Source organism: Macaca nemestrina, chromosome 2 (genome assembly GCF_043159975.1).
Source record: "Macaca nemestrina isolate mMacNem1 chromosome 2, mMacNem.hap1, whole genome shotgun sequence".
In the NCBI taxonomy this organism is placed as follows: Eukaryota; Metazoa; Chordata; class Mammalia; order Primates; family Cercopithecidae; genus Macaca; species Macaca nemestrina.
Window position 1 is genome coordinate 129,506,304 of NC_092126.1, and position 17,681 is coordinate 129,523,984.

Consider the following 17,681-nt stretch of genomic DNA (forward strand, 5'->3'; position numbering starts at 1 on the left):
TCACGAGTTCACCACAAACCTGGCCAACATAGTGAAACCCCGTCTCTACTAAAAATACAAAAATGAGCTGGGCATGGTGGTGCACATCTGTAGTCGCAGCCACTCAGGAGGCTGAGGCACAAGAATCACTTGAACCCGGGAGGCAGAGGTTGCAGTGAGCCGAGATTGAGCCACTGCACTCCAGTCCGGGCAATAGAGACTCCATCCTCCTGCTACTACCAAACAAACAAACAAACAAACTCATCTCCATGACCTGCAAGGCCCTGCAGGCCTTTATCTCCTGTTTGTGCCTAATTTGAGCCACATTAATCTTCCAGTTCTTCCTCAAACCTGCAACATTCTTTGCCGCCTCAGTGAATTGTTGGCACTGCTCCCTCTGCCCACTGTCCTCTGCCCCCAGATCACCAGGAGACCAGCTCCCACTCAAAATCCAGGTCCTGTCTCAAGTTTCTAATTCCCAGAGAGGCCTTCCCTGACCAGTCCATCTAACACCTACTGCATTACCCATTATCTCTCAAAACTAGCTGTTATTTTTTCCGCATTTATTCATTCACATGCCTATTACGTGCCATATGTGTGCACATACGATGGTAAGCTTTATAATAATCGTAGCTGATCAAAACTAAAGCTTACACTGTATGGAAGATTTACTATGTGCCAGGCTCAGTTCTAAGCACTTCAGTTTCTCACTGCAAGCCTATAAGGCAAGTAAAAACATTATCCTCATCTTACAAATGAGAAAACGAAAGCACAGAGAGGTTAAGTAACTTGTCCAAGACACACACCCACTAAATGGTAAAGCTGGGATCCAAGTCTGGAAGTGTGTGGCTCTAGAATCCACACTGATAAGTAGGACATTCTGCCTCCTTCCCACAAGAGCAGAGACCTGCTCTGTCTTGCTCACTGCTGAATCTCCAGGAGCCTAGAATGCTTGGAAGAGAAGGCTAGGGGAGGGAGCTGACTGTCTCCTAGCCTAGGTGGACTTCCTTCTTCTCTCCTATCATACCCAAAATACTTCCAACCCAGGGATCCTATCCCCCACTCCTAACAGTATCCTCAGTTCCATCACTGCAAATGTCATCTGAAATCCTACAATGGGGTGACTCAGCTCTAAATTTCTTTTTTTTTTTTGAGATGGAGTTTCACTCTTGTTGCCCAGGCTGGAGTGCAATGGTGCAATCTCAGCTCACTGCAACCTCCACGTCCCAGGTTCAAGCAATTTTCCAGCCTTGCCTCCTGAGTGGCTGGGATTACAGACATGTCCCACCACGCCCAGTTAATTTTGTATTTTTAGTATAGACGGGGTCTCACCATGTTGGCCAGGCTGGTCTCAAACTCCTGACCTCAAGTGATCTGCCCTCCTCAGTCTACCAAAGTGCTAGGATTACAGGTGTGAGCCACCACGCCTGGCTCAGCTCTTAATTTCTTCGTTCACAAAGCAATAATTTCAAGGACTCAGAAAGCATATCTTCCTTCATTCAGTGAGCCCAACTATCCATCTCACTTATGCTTTTTTTAAATTCTAGAAAAGGGAGTCAAGTTAGAAAGAACAGCCAAGGTTTTTTTGTTTTCTTTCTTTTTCTTTTTTTTTTTTTTTTTTTTTTTCCCCACAGCTACTCACAAAGATATCAAGATCTCTGGAACAAAAAATAAGGACTGAATATTAAACCCACCCAGTTCAATTTTCTTATAGTAATTTATCAAACAAGGCACAACCTCAGCCTACAAGCCCTTCCTTCTACTCCAGCTTCTATTTGGGTCATAATATTTCTATCTTCAAATGATCACATTCCCGGGGTGGAGAAGTAGCCTGTTGCTTAATCAAAACGTCATCCAACAAAAACCATTCTCGCAGTTAAATTCCGTTTCCTTCAGGAGCAGTTGGCTGAAAGCTCACTGGGACATGTGGTTTCAGCTATTCTTACTCTTCAGGGAAGTGCTATTTTTCTTCAAAGCAACCTAGCCCAGCAACCCCAAGAAAACCCGATTAACTTCTTTGGTGATGTGCTAGTAAAACTCACTGCTCTCTTGCTTCGGGGAATTTTAATGGTAGCACTTCTGTTTCACTCATTAGAACCTGGAAGTACCCAAAGAAATGAATATCCTTTCTCTTTCTTTGTTCCTCAATTTTGTTTTCAGAATGCAGGTCAGGATCAGAAACTGGGAACTACGTGACACCTCTGCAAAGAGCCGATAGGGCGATAAACTTGATGGTTTGCGATCCAAAGGGTGTTCATAAGGAAAAAGCTTATGTGTTAATAGGACATGCCAATTACTCCAGTGTTGGGCTGCATAGCTCAGATGGTTCCAGCACCAGGCCATGAGACCAAAAATACAGAATCAGTCTTCTTAATAAACTGTGAGCTCAGCAATATTCCAGTATTAAGCGGCACCCTGGACTCCAGAGAGTCATCTTGAAAGTATGTGCGGGTGATTCAAGAGGAACTGGCCTCTAGAGTGGGTCACTACAAACTGATCACCATTCCTGGAAAAGCTGCTGAGCACATGGCCTTCAGCACATGGCCTTGTCCCTGGGCAACCGACACATCTGGATGAGGGTGGGGGAAGTGAACAGTGTATTAATGATACAAGCAAACAGTGGTGGCTTCAAGGTCCAGCTTTCAAAAAGCCAGAGCCAAAAAGTTAGGTGTTTCTAAATTCTAGGTCATGCCCCTTATTAGCTGCGTGACATTGGGCAAATTACTTAGCCTCTCTAAGCCATACTTTTGGAGATCATTTGGAATATAGCACATAAGTATATGAAAAATAAATGGGTAATGGCTGGGTGTGGTGGCTCAAGCCTATAATCCCAGCACTTTGGGAGGCCGAGGTGAGCAGATTACCTGAGGTCAGGAGTTCAAGACCAGCCTGGCCAACATGGTGAAACACCGTCTGTACTAAAAATACAAAAATTAGCAAGGCATGGTGGTGCACACCTATAATCCCAGCTACTCGAGAGGCTGAGGCAGGAGAATCGCTTGAACCCAGGAGGCAAAGGTTGCAGTGAGCCAAGATCACGCTACTGTACTCCAGCCTGGGCAACAAAGTGAGACTCCGTCTCAAAAAAAAAAAACAAAAAACAAAACAAAACAAAAAAGGTAAGATACAGAAGTCATTGTGACTTAGCACAGAGTTCCTAAAGAGTGGCTGAGGTGCAGACTGGTTAAATGATGGGTATGTATAAGAGAGCTAGTTAGTACACAGGTCCCCTAATGGTTAGTATTGTGGAAGAGGCCCTGGCCTGAGAGTTGGAATGCTCACTTACTAGTGCAAGCACAGCCACAGATTATATATGTGCTCTAAAGCTTACCCTATCCAATGTTTATTCAACTTAAATCTAAATAATTACAATTAAATGAATTAAAATAAAATAGAATTAGAAACTTAATTTCCTGGCCGGGCAAAAGTGGCCCATGCCTATAATCCCAGCACTTTGGGAGACCAAGGCAGGCAGATACTTGAGGTCAGGGGTTCAAGACCAGCCTGGCCAGCATGGTGAAACCCAGTCTCTACTAGTAACACAAAAAAAATTAGCTGGGTGTCAAGGCGCATGCCTGTAATCCCAGCTACTTGGGAGGCAGAGGTAGGAGAATCGCTTGAACCTAAGAGGCGGAGGTTGCAGATCACGCCACTGCACTCCAGCCTGGGTGACAGAGTGAGACTCCATCTCAAAAAAAAAAAAAGAAAAGAAAAGAAATTTAATTTCCTAGTCACACTAGTCACATTTCAAGAGCTCAGTAGCCATGTGTGGCTTTTGGCTTCTATATTGGATAGCTCTGCTGTGGAACATTTTAAACATCACTGCAAGTAGGTGAACCTTTTGGCTCCCACTTCGGCTTTTTTGAGGACTTGGTAAAATATGACCATTAAGAGGTTGGTTTTTGGAGTTATGCTGACTTTGGATTCTGATTCTGGTTTCTCAAATCCTGCCTGACATTGAACAAACAACTTGCCTTCAGTTTCATCATCTGTAAAACTGAGATAATAACAGCTCCTCACAGACTTATAAAATATTATATGAGATATTGTATTAGATATATGTGGTTAGTACTTCACATATGGTTTGGCTGTGTCCTCACCCTTCTCATCTTGAATTGTAGCTCCCATAATTCCCATGTGTTGTGGGAGGGACCCAGTGGGAGATAACTGAATCATGGCGGCGGTTTCCCCCATATTGTTCTGGTGGTAGTGAATAAGTCTCACAAGATCTGACTTGTGAGAAATCTCCTTTATAAGGAGAAACCCCTTTTGCTCGGTTCTCATTTTTTCCTTTTGCCTGCTGCCATGTAAGACACGTTTTTTACCTTCCACCATGAGTGTGCAGCCTTCCTAGCCGCGTGGAACTGTGAGTCCATCAAACCTCTTTTTCTTTATAAATTACCCAGTCTCAGGTATGTCCTTATCAGCAGTGTGAGAACAGACTAATACAGTATTAAATGCTCAAGAGACAGTATGTATGTATTTTACATAGAGTTTATCACTTGTATCAGGTCTCGTAAGTCAAGGTATCTGTCTGCCTCCAGAAGCCAATCTCTTAAAACACTTTCTCCCCTTGCAGGGTTGGAGACTTCAATTATGTAACTTAAAATAAAACAGTGAAGGAATAGTTTTCCCGCAGTGCCATTCTGACCAGAGCTGGATTTACTCTAACAACAAGTGCCTGCACCTCTTGGCCAAGTTCCCTGGGCATCCGGCCCTCTCCTAGTAGCTCTGGGAAGAGGCCTTGACTTAGGAAGAAGGCTTCCATGATCCCTTGAGCCTGAGACTGGCCTGGGGTTTTAATTCCCACCCTCTGCTTATCTCTTGGCCGACATTTGGGCATGCCACATGCCCCTTCTTTGGTGCAAGGTCTATCATCTGCAAGGTGCATTTTACAGAAAAAAAGGCAGAGTCCTGTTCTTGACCTTTCTCCTTCTCACCAGGGAAATGCTTCGTGCCATCCACTTGAGGAGAAGTCCAGAGACACCTGGGCAACTTCCACGGTGCATTTAAAAAGGGAAGAAATGCCAGAATACAGCTATAAAAATGATGGTATATTTTAAATATCAATACCTAATAAATCAATGCTTTTAATGCCTACATAATATGCCATGTGGAGTGACTGCCATTATGAGACAATTATGGTCTCATAAAAAATATTATCAGTGTCTTATAGAGTGTGTGGTCTGGTAATAGGGCTCATGTGTAACATTGTAATGATTGTATTGTCATTTCAGTCACCATTATAGTGACTGTATATCTAAGCTCAGTAGGCACCAGTGCCAAAAATCTACATTTGAAGCCCTTTGTGACTGATGCATCCCAGGTACTAAAAGCTCTCATGAGAGGTCCTGGCAGCACAAGTTCTGGCTTACTTTAAAAAATATATATGTATTATTTTTTATTTCTTAACAGTAAGGAAAATGATTTTTTTTTTTTTTTTTTTTTAAGAGAGAATCTCCCCCCATCACCTAGGCTACAGTGCAGTGGCACAATCATAGCTTACTGCAACCTCCAAATCCTGGGCTCAAGGGATCTTCCTGCCTCAGCCTTCTGAGCAGCTGGGAGCACAGGATCATACTACCATGCCCAGGTTATTTTTGTTTTTGTTGAAATGGGGTCTTGCTTTGTTGCCCAGGCTGGGAAAATGAATATTTTAATGCATGGGGTTTTTTAAAAGAGAGGAAAAGTTCAAGACACATCATAAAGTAAAACTGGTTTGCCTTCTGACATAAATATTTGCTTTTCTTTATGTGGGCATATAATTTATTTCTCTGGTCTTGCTTTCTGCTTCAGTAGTTACTGATTTATGAACCATTGTTTAGTAGTGCTCTCCTTTGAAGCTAGGGAAAATTAAGTGAAGTTCTTTTATGTGAATAATGTGGAGTACAATGAGATTCTTCGAGGCCTCTCTGTGAAATGACTTTAAAACCACTGGTGAGCATTTCAACTCTGGACTTTTCTGTCTTTTAAAATTCACTCACATAGTTTGGACGAAAAGAATTTGAAAAGACAATGAGATTTAGATAGCCTGATTCTAAGTTTCAGTGCTTTTCTCCAAATACAGTTTCTTTTTAGGTGAATATCATGTTTTAAAATTTTTAAAAAATGAAATTAAGAGTTTGATAGCAGTCTTTTAAATAAGCCATTTCCCCACCCCTCCTTATCTCTCTCTCCCTCCCAATTATTCTATCACTTATTCACTGATGCCCTGCCTAACACAGTCACTCAGCACTCCTCCCAGAGGGAACATTAGTTGAGAGTGGCCACTTCCAGGGTGGGTAACTTTGCAAAATTACTTAACTTCTTTATGTTTCAGTTTTTTGTATTTGTAAAATGGGAACAGTGATGGTACTCATCCCGTAACGTAATTATCATAGTACAGTTTATAAGTTGGTTTGAATGAGTTTGCATCTAAAGTACTTAAAGTCATACCTAGCACCCAGGAAGTACTCATGTTGTCATATTTTACTCATCAAATAGTAATTGAGTGCCTTCTTAAAAGATAGTGTAGGCCGGGCACGATGGCTCACGCCTGTAATTCCCAACACTTTGGGAGGCTAAGGTGGGCAGATCACCTGAAGTCAGGAGTTCAAGACCAGCTTGGCCAAGATGGCAAAACCCCATCTCTACTAAAAATACAAAAATTAGCTGAGCATGGTGGCGGGCACCTGTAATCCCAGTTACTTGGGAAGCTGAGACCGGAAAACTGCTTGAACCTGGGAGGCAGAGGATGCAGTGAGCCGAGATCATGCCATTGCACTCCAGTCTGGGTGACAGAGTGAGACTCCGTCTAAAAAAATAAATACTGTGCTGGGTACTAGGAATCTGGTGGTCAATAGAAAGATGTAGTTTTGCATTCATGGATCCTCAAACACAGCATTTATTTATTGTTTAAAAATTCTGTTTATACTGGGATGTAAGTGCTTCATGGAACTGCGATGACCAATCTGCGTGTTCATATTTCCCCTCCCCCTCTTTTAAAACACTTAAAATAATATTTTCAAAATAAAATACTTTGTGTGTGTGTGTGCGCGCGAGACAGGGTCTCACTCTGTTGCCCAGGCTGGAGTACAGTTCTGCGATCATCACTCACTGCAGCTTCAGCCTCCCCAGCACCACCATGCCTTGCTAATTTTTTTTTTTTTTTTTTTTTTTTTTTTAAATTTTAGAGATAGGAGTCTCTATGTTGCCCAGGGTGGTCTTGAACTTCTGGGTCAAGTGATTCTCCAGCCTCAGTGTCCCAAAATGTTGGGATTTACAGGTGTGAACCACCATGCCTGGCATAAAGTACCATTTTACTCTCAGATTAATTTTGTACCATAGAGACAAGGGGAAGTTTTCCCTTTTCTTTGCAGATGAAGAAACTTGAGAATGGATATTTGGAGGTCTTGTCAGGTTCATTTAAAGTGGGGCAGAGGGCCCAGGCCTTCTAACTTTCCATCCAGTTCTCTGCAGTAGCCCTTCCTACCCCACCTTTGGTACTGATGTCAACCCCAGTGTTTCCTCATTTATTGAGCATGTGTGACTTCCAAAAGGCTCTGTCAGTCTCTTGATTTCTGTGAAGAGCAAGATAGCCATGACTTTACCCTGACCATGTGACTGGAAACATACTGAATATTGGATGGAGAAGTCAAAGTGTTTCAGAAACACATGACAAGTTATTGTTAACACTGTATGAATGGGAGGTGGCAAGTCAAGTAAGGCTTCCTGCAAGAGAAGCATTCAAGCTGATACCTTGTTCATGAATTTAATCTCTTATAAGAACAGCTAGAATGATCATAGTGGCCAGTCTGATAGCCTGATCACTTTGGTCATATGCAGAAATGTTCTCAATGGACTTTGAGAGTTGGAATTAGTTGGTACACGCGTTCCTCCTTGGAAATGTACACGCCAAGCAACTGAGAAAAGTTGGAAATGCATTTGTCTCAAGTCTCACTGAAAATTATTTTAGGTATCATATTCCAAAAGATTACATGGAATTGAACATTTGAAATAAGGACAGGACTAATGGTCTTTCTTAAGTGGAAATCTCTCCTCTTTTTTCCCCTGGTACTTCCAAAACTTAAAATAAACATCATTTCCAGTATCTGATTGTTTATTTACTAACTACCTGTTTGGAGGAAATGTCGTATTGTCTCAGAACAATGGGAGCTGTGGTCACAAGAGAGCAAGGAGAGGGGGTGGTGTTCAAGTAGTCAGTTGGGATAGACCCAGTTTGGCTCATATTTTTTGCATCTCTGAGTTCAGGTGAAAAGGATAGTGAGTGTCATTGCAGAAATCCCAAGAAAACTGGAAGTAGAAAATGGCAATGTTGAAACTAAAGCAATTAAAATAGTGCCCCATTTGAACATGCTCAGTGACTTGGCTTAGAACTGTTAGTCAAGAAGAATGTATTAAATGCTGTATTTGTAAAGATGTCTTCCCTAGTTGATAGATTCTCTGCCCCTTCATTGGCTTTTGGAGAATCAGCTCAAGGGTAAAAGGGTATAGGATAGAAGGAGCAAATGGGCTAGATGTTTGTGGTCATCTCCTTCCATTTCCAGCCAGACACAGCTGATTGATCATGGTGCCTCTTCCCACCAAACACAGATGTGTTTGCAACATCATTCTCTATTGGAATTGGCACATGAAACTTGTACACCATCCTTGATAAATGACATTGTAGTTTTCTGTTGATGTAATCCAGATTTTACCCATATTAACTTAAAAAAAAAGATTGCCTTATCTTAGTAGAAATTTCTAAGCTCAGCTGAAGAAATAGAGTCTATAAATACTGTTACAACCTATATGCTAATTTTATCCATAGATGAGTTGAGATGTGCACCTGAATTTGTCTCTTGCCTCTGAATCAGGGCCAACTGCTAAGCTCCATTAACAGAAGTATGTAATTAAGATAAAGGGTGGGAGCAGGCCAGCCAATCCTAAAATTAGCTCTTGCCTTGATGTTCCCCAGGTGCAAGTGCACAAAGTCTTTGGTCCTTTCGTTCTGGATGCGCTTGATTTCCTTTTCAAGATGTGTGCAGGTCTTACCAGGATTTCCAAATACTTGGTTCTGTCTCAGGTTGGGGAGCTGAGATTGTTTTCTCCTGTGGGATGTTATTCGTGTTTGAAATGTCATCTGGCACCTTAGAAGCTTTTTGCATAAATATTCTTTAAGATAGGTGTCACATTATTTATGTTTAGCTTGTGATAGTCCAACGGTCTTCTTACAAGCTGTTTCTGGACTGGTATTTTGAAAACAATGTAATTTTTATCAGCTGTCCATTCTTCACAATGAAGGTAAATAGTGTAGTTAAGGAAGGGATTTTTATTTTATTTTATTTTGAGACAGAGTCTGATGCCCAGGCTGAAGTGCGTGGCGCGATCTCAGCTCACTGCAACCTCCACCTCCCGGGTTCAAGCGATTCTCCTGTTTCCAGAGTAGCTGGGACTACAGGTGTGCACCACCATGTTCGGCTAACTTTTTACATTTTTAGTAGAGATGGGGTTTTGCCACGTTGGCCAGGCTAGTCTTGAACTCCTGACCTCAAGTGATCCACCTGCCTCAACCTCCCAAAGTGCTGGGATTACAGGCGTGAGCTACCGCGCCTGGCCTAAAGAAGAGATTTTAAGCCTACCTCTCAAAGGATATTAGTATAGCTACAGATTTCACTCAGGTGACTTTGGGAGGGAAGAGCTTGAACTCTGCTATTCCTAAATTCCTAATGTGCATCCTTGGGCAAGGCATGCACCTTGTCATGTGCTCTAGTATCCTAGATGAAATGGAGATGGCATCAGTACTAACCCCTTAGGGTTGTTATGAGGATTAAATCAAAGATATAACAGACATTTGTTAGTCAACCGACAGAGTGCTTGGCATATGAAGCCTAAGATGTAGGTAATTGCTCACTAGAGATGGGAGGCCAGGGTGGGAACTAGAGTGAGGCAGGCAAGCCACTTACCTTGGATGCAAAATTTAAGAGGAACCTAAACACTCAAAAATTAAGAGTTAATGCAATACTTTCATTTCTTTCTTCCTGCCTGCCTGCCTGCTTTTCTTTCTTCTTTCCTTTCTTTTTTAAGGCAGTCTTACTCTGTCACCCAGGCTGGAGTGCAATGGCATAATCCCTACACACTGCAACCACTGCCTCCTGGGCCCAAGCAATTCTCCCACTTCAGCCTCCCCAGTAGCTGGGACTACAGGTGAGCACTACCATGGCCAGCTAATTTTGCATTTTTTGTAGTGATGGGGTTTCCCCACGTTGCCCAGGCTAGTCTCAAACTCTTGGGCTCAAGCAATCTGTCTGCATTGGCCTCCCAATGTATTGAGATTACAGTCATGAGCCACTGCTTCTGACTACAGTACTTTTAAAAATAAAAATTAGTGTGGTAAAGTCCATTATGAACTACATATCAAAATTGTAAATAAATTCAGGGACTGCCCCTGCACTTGCATGCCCCTGCCTCCTAGTGTTATAAGGATAAAATAAGACCATGAATCTGAAAATGGGTTGAAGATATAAGACAAGTGTAAGTTATTATCTGGACACATTGTTAAAAGCTTAAAAAATGAAACAAAACAAAAAACCTCTCAGCTTTTCACAGCCTATTTGGGGCTCATGACATTCCAATCAAGTAAGAAAACAAAGTCAGTAAGTAACAGGAAACATTCATGAACCTCTAACAAGTTATTCAAATCTACACTTGTCCCGAAATTCAGGATATCCATTTGTGTTGGTGATATCCTTTTTTTTTTTTTTCATTCAACACAGAAGCCAGAGTGGTCAGCTATTTTTGAGCTGAAGATTAAAGCAGGCATAACTGTATTGTTGACAATGTTGGCAACTGGCCCCAGTGAAGGGGGTTATGCAGACAGTACCCCTAAGTACAGTGGCAGACTGGGAGGGTGGAGGTCTCTCCTCAGTCATATCACTCCAGATGAGCCATCAGCGGCTGCAAGGCAAGATTTTACTAAAAACGTAGAGATGTTCCAGGAATCTACCCACAAATGAGGGCAAAACCAGAGTTAACCTACCACAGCAGAAACACAATGAAGAACACAATGAGATACGGTGAAAAGGAGTCTAACCTCTAGACACCATAATCAGATCAGCCTGTAGTTTTTGCTTGAGTTGTAATTAGCAGCTGTTATTCAGTTCAAGCATTAAGATGAGCCCAGCTGTCTCATTCTGAGGACAATCAACCGTCCAAGAGCAAAAACATGGCACAGCTTCTATCATTATAATTAGAAAGAACTCATTTTTAAGAATTATCACCCCTAATGTGCAACATTTTGTCCTCAAACTTTTCCTATTCTATTTTTTATCACCACCCCCACCCACCGACTTGTTAATTAATAATATTTTAATGCCCTGATTCCCTGAAGACAGTTAACAGAGCATTTTAAAAATATTTTTTCTCATTTGACCCTTACTCAATTCTGGGAGATATGCCTGGTAAGGATTAGTCTCCCCATCTGACAGCTGACTTAACTAAGGCTCAGAAAGATGCAGACAACTGCCTGTAATCCTCAAGTTAATAAGTCGAAGGACAGAGCCTAGAACCTAGGTTTGCTCACTTTTATTCCAATGCTCCATCACAAAATTACACATTTAAAATGCTTCCTATGCAGACACTATTCAAAGCACTGTCACTGCTTTTATATAAGCAGTAAGCCTCAAACATGGAAGATTTTAAGAGGATTTATATTGAAATAATGTAAAACATAGATTCAAACAGGTAGAGAGTGAAGATGGGAAGGATATTTGACCACATTCTCAGCTCAGTGTTTTTCAATTCTGGCTGCACACTAGCCTTGTCCAATGAACTTTTTAGAAGTTCTGTACCCCATTCCCATAAATTTTGATTTAATCAGTGAAACATGAGGCATTGGTTTTTTTATCTTCCCACATGAATCTAATGTAATGCTACTGTGGAGAACCACTGCCATAAGTCCAAGATTAGTATAAACAGTATATGAGCCAGGAGTGGTACATGAGATGAATATGTAGTATCAAACATAAATTTTTTATTTTCATTTATTTATTTTGAGATGGAGTCTAGCTTTGTCACCCAGGCTGGCAGTGGCATGTTCTCGGCTCACTGCAAACTCCACCTCCTGGGTTCAAGTGATCCTCCTGCCTCAGCCTCCCAAGTAGCTGGGATTACAGGCATCCACCACCACGCCCAGCTAATTTTTGTATTTTTGGTAGAGACAGGGTTTCGCCACGTTGGCCAGGCTGGTCTCCAACTCCTGGCCTCGAACTGCTGGCCTCAAGTGATCCGCCCACCTCAGCTTCCCAAAGTGCTGGGATTAACAGGCATGAGCCACTGCACCCGACCTAGACATAATTTTTTAATGTTATACAGTTGTTGTGTTCATTTTACTGAATATTTGGGGAAAGTTGGCTGTCATATAAAAACTATGATTTTACAGTTTTTACAGACTAAAGTTTAAAAAGTAATTTGATTGAAAGAAAAATATAAATAAAAACCAGTTCAGGTGGTACACAGATATGAAGAAATTAAGAAAGTGGTTCAAGAATAACTGAAGTCTAGAGATCTGATGATGATGATGATGAAGAAGAAGAGGATTATCTTGAGAGGAAATGAACAGGAAGTAGCAGATACAGGAAGAAGAGCTGGCAGGACCTGAGTGAGACTAACCTGAGGCAGGGGAGGAAAAGAAAGAGTTAATACAAGTCACCACAGCAAGGTGTAAGATCATGAAGTCAAGTTCAGTATTTTGCTCCAAGTACTATAAATACCAGGCAGGTTCTCAGTCAGCATTCCACCATTGGCAAAAACAGAAAAGTTAAAGATTAGGGAGGTTACTGAGGGAAGACCAACATCTAAATCAACCACTAAGGCTTGTTCCCTAAGGAAAGATCTACAAGTCTCTTAGGATGGGTACCGCCTACCTTGGCTGTCTACCAAAGAATGACCCTCTGGTAAGGGAGACTCTCCTTGTTTAGCTGAAGCTTCTAACACCAGATAAGCATAGCTGTCAGGCCATTCTCAAGCACATGCTTCAAGATTCATTCTTCAGATTTCAGCTCCTGCTATGGCATGATGTTCCTTTGAGCCGGTTTGCCACTTAACACAGAGTAACGATGATGAGCATGAACCCAGTATAACGTAACACTCCTAAAGGCCAAGTGTTGTAAACTGGACCTGCTCAGAAAGAGAATGCTGACTATAAAAACTTAGTCATCTTCAAATATATATGCCATTGTGCAGAAGAACTTAGGTGGTATATCTACAGTTACAGAAATAATGGTAAACTGAATTTTGAGAAAATTACTTCCTTTCTGATTCTCTTTCGAACCTTCTGATTTTGAATATCAAATCTCAGCTGGAGGTGGTGGCGCATGCCTGTAGTCCTAGATACTTGGGAGGCTGAGGCAAAAGAATCACTTGAGCACAGGAGTTTGAGCCTGTAGTGACCTATGATTGTATCACTGCACTCCAGCCTGGGTAATGGAGTGAGACCCTGTCTCTAAAAAATAGAAGTAAATGAGGCCAGGTGCGGTGGCTCACACCTGTAATCCCAGCACTTTGGGAGGCCAAGGCGGGTGGATCACTTGAGGTCAGGAGTTGGAGACCAGCCTGGCCAGCGGGGTGAAACTACATTTCTACTAAAAATGCAAAAATCAGCCGGGTGTGGTAGCACATGCCTGTAATCCCAACTATTCAGGAAGCTGAGGCAGGAGAATTGCTTGAACCCAGCAGGTGGAGGCTGCAGTGAGCTGAGATCCGCCACTGCACCCCAGTCTGGGTGACAAAGCGAGAGACTCTGTCTTAAACAAAAAAAAAAAAGTAAGTAAATGAAAGTTAATGATACTGTAATAACATGTGAATATGGCAAAACTCATGAAGGTGCTTTCCAAGTGACTTACATTTGAAGACTTCTGCCTCCAATACCATTTCTGAGTGTCCTTCCTCAATGGTATTATAAAAGTGTTCCTCTCCAGTGTCAGTATACTTACAAAACCTCGGTGACAGAACCAGACGTCGCTTTTTCTTGTTCCGAGGAAACTGAGGAAATAGCGTGGGTGAGCTAACGCAAGCAGACTATCTCCTGGCCTGTTTCTGATGCAATGAAATTCTAATACTTAACAAACACTACAACATTTTAAGACTTTGCTCTGACTGACCAAGTAGGACTTTTGGTCTAGATATCTTTTTTGCTTAGACTCTTTCCTAAATCACATGGTGGTATCAGTTTAAAAAATACATCCAGGCCAGGCGCAGTGGCTCATGATTGTAATCCCAGCACTTTGAGAGGCCGAGGCGGGTGGATCACCTGAGGTCAGGAGTTTGAGACCAGCCTGGCCAACATGGTAAGGCCCCATCTCTACTAAAAATACGAAAGTTAGCTGGGCATGACGGCAGGCGCCTGTAATCCCAGCTACTCGGGAGGCTGAGGCAGGAGAATTGCCTGAACCCAGGAGGCAGAGGTTTCAGTGAGCCAAGATCACACCACTGCACTCCAGCCTGGACGACAAGCAGAACTCCATCTCTAAATAAATAAATAAATAAATAAATAAATAAATAAATAAATAAATATGAAAAATACATAAATCCAAATGCCATGACAAATAGGCATGCAGGATGATGGCATGGAAGGGTCTGGGTGCCAGAGAAAGCGGGAGTTTGGTCACGGGTAAGTTAACCTCACAAAACCATAACATCCTCAAGAAGTTGCAGGAGAATTAGAGAAAAAACGTACCTCATTTTTTCTATCTAATTGAAATTATACTGGCGTATAATAGGCACTTCATAAATGTCAGCTCTCCCTTTCTTGAAAAACCCACACAGTTGCACATCTAAGGAAAGAGTGGCTCACCTGTATCTTGACAAAGACAGTCTTTCCATAGATTATTTAGTACAAGTATTTCCTCTACTCCTCCAGATCCTTGAGTACTAGCCTTTATTCTCTGTGGTAAAATAACGTGGATTGAGTGCAGTTTGTACTGAAGAAAACCTGAGCAAAAAACAGTGAACAACTGTGGTAGCTATGTCTTGCCTGCCAGAAAGTAGTACCTTTCCCTTGATTTCCATCACTCTGCTTCCCACCAATACCAGGACTATCTAATAACCAAAGCTTTCCAAGGACCCTTCCAAGGGGATCTTATTAAAATGCAGATTGTCATCTAATACATCTGGGAGGGCAACCAAAATTCTGTATTTAACAAGCTCTCGGGAGATGCGGAAGCTGCTGGTTGGCACAGGGACCACATTTTGAGAAATAAAACCCTCAATAACACCAACGCCTTCCAGATCCAGGAAAGAGAACAAGGGGCAGAGGACGAGGGGCAGAGACTTTGTCAGAAATTCCTTTCTCTTTCCAAGAGTCTGGGCATCATTTCAGCTTTATTGTTGTTGTTGTGATATGGTTTCACTCTCTAATCTAGGCTGGAGTGGAGTGGCATGATCATGGCTCACTGCAGACTCAACCTCCTGGGTCAATAGATCCTCCTGCCTCAGCCTCCTGAGTAGATGGGACTACAAGCACACGCCATCATGCCTGGCTATGTTTTTCAATTATTTTTCGTAGACGCAGGACTCACTATATTGCCCAGGGTGGTCTAGAACTCCTGGGTTCAAGCGATTCTCTCACCTTAGCCTCCCAAAGTGCTGGGACTACATGCACCTGGCTTCATTACAGCTTTATTTCCAGATGCTTATAATATGGAAATGAAAAGTCTAAGAGAATCCCATTTAACTGAGAGCCACCACAGCAGGCCACATGGTGCTGGTTATAAAGGACAGATTACTCATTTTTTTTGGCTTTACACGGTTTTATCATCAACCCATCTGATACCAGTTTCCCCACTGAGGCTTCAAAATGACACCTCTGCCTCACTTATTCCACAGGGTGTGGACCTATGTTGGCAGAACAAGAACCCATGTAGCTAGAGGCGGGTGATTTGCATTACGAACCCACAGGCAATTAGAAGAACCAGCAAGCCCTTACTCAACACCTACCAAACAAGAATAACTCACAGAGAAGCATACTTCACACATTAGTCTTTCATTCAACAAAGTTAGAGGGCATTAATTGGGTGCCCAGCACTGTTCTAGGCTCCATGGACTGAACCCAAAAACTTGTTCACCATTGTAGCCTTTACACCCGGGGTATACTTAATTTTCTTTTAATCAAATTGAATGAAACTTGATCACAGCAAGCCTGTGAGTTAAGCAGTTCAAGTGTGATCTCACTGTGTCCGGAAATGGTGGATTCTTGGTCTCACTGACTTCAAGAATGAAGCCGTGGACCCTCGCAGTGAGTGTTACAGTTCTTAAAGATGGTGTGTCCGGACTTTGTTCCTTCAGGTGTTCAGATGTGTCTGGAACTTCTTCCTTCTCGTGGGTTCATAGTTTCGCTGTCAGGAGTGAAGCTGCAGACCTTCCTGGTGAGTGTTACAGCTCAAACGCAGCACGTCTGGAGACCTCCGTTCTTCCCAGTGGGTTCGTGGGCTCGCTGGCTTCAGGAGTGAAGCTGCAGACCTTCGCGGTGAATGGTACAGCTCATAAAGGCAGTCTGGACTCAAAGAGTGAGCAGCAGCAAGATTTACTGCAAGGAGCAAAAGAACTAAGCTTCCTCACTGTGGAAGGTGACCCGAGTGGTTGCCACTGGCTGGCTTGGGCAGCCTGCTTTTATTCCCTTATCTGGCCCCACCCACATCCTGCTGATTGGTCCATTTTACAAAGCTGATTGGTTTATTTTACAGAGAGCTGATTGGTCTGTTTTGACAGAGTGCTGATTGGTGCGTTTACAATCCTTGAGCTAGACACAGAGTCACAGAGTGCTAGTTAGCTAGATACAGAATTAGCTAGATACAGAGTACCAATTGGTGTATTTACAAACCTTGAGCTAGACACAGAGTGCTGATTGGTGTATTTACAAACCCTGAGCTAGACACAGAGTCACAGAGTGCTAGTTAGCTAGATACAGAGTTAGCTAGAGACACAGTACCAATTGGTGTATTTACAAACCTTGAGCTAGACACAGAGTGCTGATTGGTGCATTTACAAACCCTGAGCTAGACACTGAGTGCTGATTGGTGCATTTACAATCCTTGAGCTAGACACAGAGTCACAGAGTGCTAGTCCTCCAAGTCTCTATTAGGTTAGCTAGATACAGAGTTCCAACTGGTGTATTCACAAACCCTGAGCTAGACACAGAGTGCTGATAGTCGTATTTACAAACCCTGAGCTAGACACAGAGTGCTGATTGGTGTACATACAATCCTCTGGCTAGATACAGAAGTTCTCCAAGTCCCCATTCATTTCAGGGGCCCAGCTGGCTTCACCCAATGGATCCTGCACTAGGGCTGCAGGCAAAGCTGCCCACCACTCCTGAGGCGCACCTGCACTCCTCAGCTCTTGGGCTGTCTATGGAACCAGGCTCCACAGAGTGGGGGTAGGGGTGGCGCCCATCGAGGAGGCTTAGCCACGTGGGAGCCCACCGCAGGTGGGGAGCTCAGACATAGCGGGCTGCAGGTCCCAAACCCTGCCCCGCCGGGAAGCAGCTAAGGCCCTGCGAGAATTTGAGTGCGGCGCCGGCGGGCCGGCACTGCTGGGGGACCCGGCGCAACCCCTCCGCAGTTGCTGGTCTGGGTGCTAAGTCCCTCACTGCCGTGGGCCTGCGGTGCCGGCCGGCCGCTCTGTGTGCAGGGCCCGCCGTGCCCGTGCCCGTGCCCGTGGGAACTCAC

The 17,681-nt window shown here is 43.1% G+C and overlaps 1 protein-coding gene and 1 long non-coding RNA gene across 25 annotated transcripts in view; both read right to left on the reverse strand.

The window, feature by feature from the left end:
• The window catches only part of LOC105483536 (membrane associated guanylate kinase, WW and PDZ domain containing 1), a 677,852-nt gene that overhangs the window by 615,527 nt on the left and 44,644 nt on the right, over window positions 1-17,681 (reverse strand). The window lies entirely within an intron of this gene.
• The window catches only part of LOC139361996 (uncharacterized), a 61,488-nt gene continuing 44,084 nt past the window's right edge, over window positions 278-17,681 (reverse strand). Inside the window, exon 2 of the long non-coding RNA XR_011620180.1 lies at window positions 278-16,540. This is a non-coding gene — a long non-coding RNA (uncharacterized lncRNA). The remainder of the gene's footprint in view (window positions 16,541-17,681) is intronic.